We start from the raw sequence: 2,206 nt of genomic DNA on the forward strand, positions 1-2,206 counted from the left end.
AAAAATCAGCCGGGCGCGGTGGCCGGCGACTGTAGTCCCAGCTACAGCTACTGGGGAGGCTGAGGCAGGAGAACGGCATAAACCCGGGAGGCGGAGCTTGCAGTGGGCCGAGATCGCGCCACTGCACTCCAGCCTGGGCGACTGAGCGAGACCCCGCCCCCCACAAAGAAAAAATTGTGAATAACTCATAAACTGAAAATTAAAATGTTTAACAATGTATTTAAAAGCATAACAAGGCCAGGCGCAGTGGCTCACGCCTGTAATCCCAGCACCCAGCGCTTTGGGAGGCCAAGGCACGTGAATCACGAGTTCAGCCTGGCCAATATGGTGAAACCCTGTCTGTACTAAAATACAAAGATTACCTGGGCATGGTGGTATGCTCCTGTAGTCTCAGCTGTTCAGGAGGCTGAGGCAGGAAAATTACTTGAACCTGGGAGGCAGAGGTTGCAGTGACCCAAGATTGTGCCACTACACTCCAGCCTGGGCAACAGAGTAAGACTCCATCACAAAAAGAAAAAAAAAAAAGCATAACAAGCTTAATACATGTTAATATAACACTTTTTTAAAATGAGAAATCACTATAGTTTCTAAAACTAAAACAGGGAGAAGAATGCGATTATTTCGTATTTTTGCATATGTCTTTAGTGTCTTGATCAGTAATGGATAGCTGAATTCTCATATCTGTATCTGCTGTCAACTAAAGAAAAATAACCCGCTTTTAAAGAATTAAAGTCAGTTTGATTCAGAGTCAGGATTGCAACCTTTCAGAGAGTTTCTGTTAGACTGTTCCAAAGTAGTGTTTTAGCACATAGCTTACATATCAGGCGTTGCAAGTTCTGCATGTGCTCAGAAATTACATTAAACATGCTCATAAACTGGGTATAGTGACACACCTGTAATTCTAGCACTTTGGGAGGCCTATGCATGAGGATCCCTTGAGGCCAGGCATTCAAAACCAACCTGGGCAATATAATGAGACCCCTATCTCTAAAAACAAAATTAAAAAAAAAAAATTTTTTTTTTTTTAATTTGCCAGGTGTGGACCTGTAGTCCCAGCTACTTGGTAGGCTGAGGCAGGAGGATCACTTTAGCCCAGGAGTTCCGGGTTGCAGTGAGTCATGACCATGCCACTGCATTCTAGTCTGGGTGATATAAAGTGAGACTCTGTCTCAAAAAAAAAAGTCATAAATTATATTACAGCAAAATCTCATCCAAGTTTGGGTGTAAGAGTACATCTGGTTATAGATTAGATTACAGAGGCATAACCATGAATCCTGTGGGACACTATCTTATATAGTGGAAGAGGCAAGGGGTGGGAACACTGAACTTACCTTTTTTAAAAAAATGCATTGATTCAAGCAAGAGATGTGGGAACCTGTGCTCTAACCTGCTTATTGTTTCCAGGGCATTCTTCTACAGGTCTACACTCAGTCATTGAGTTGGGCTTTGTGAAATTCTGCTGGCAAAGGATTTTGTTAAGTTCTGCTAGTAAGCAGAATGAGCAAACCTGGTTTTTTATGTCTATTACTTTGTCTAGCATGTCAACATTTTGTGACTTATTTAATTGAAGTATAATATATTTAAAAAGCTGGCCTTGGCTGGGTGCGGTGGCTCACACCTGTAATCCCAGCACTTTGGGAGGCCGAGGTGGGCAGATCACGAGGTCAGGAGATCAAGACCATCCTGGCTAACACGGTGAAACCACATCTCTACTAAAAAAATACAAAAAATTAGCCAGGCGTGGTGGCAGGCGCCTGTAGTCCCAGCTACTCGGGAGACTGAGGCAGGAGAATGGTGTGAACCTGGGAGGCGGAGCTTGCAGTGAGCCAAGATCGCGCCACTGCACTCCAGCCTGGGCGACAGAGCAAGACTCCATCTCAGACAAAAAAAAAGAAAGAAAGAAAAGCTGGCCTCACTGGGCACTGTGGCTCACGCCTGTAATTCCAGCACTTTGGGAGGCCGAGGCGGGTGGATCGCCTGAGGTCAGAAGTTCAAGGGTAGCCTGGCCAACCTGGCCAACATGGTAAAACTCCGTCTGTACTAAAAATATAAAAATTAGCTGGGCCTGGTGGCGCAAGCCTGTAATCCCAGCTACTCGGGAGGCTAAGGCAGGAGAATCACTTGAACCTGGGAGGCAGATGTTGCAGTGAGCCGAGATCGTGCCATTGCACTCCAGCCTGGGCTACAAGAGTGAAACTCCATCTCA

This window comes from Colobus angolensis, unplaced genomic scaffold (assembly GCF_000951035.1).
Source record: "Colobus angolensis palliatus isolate OR3802 unplaced genomic scaffold, Cang.pa_1.0 Scaffold230, whole genome shotgun sequence".
Taxonomy (NCBI): Eukaryota; Metazoa; Chordata; class Mammalia; order Primates; family Cercopithecidae; genus Colobus; species Colobus angolensis.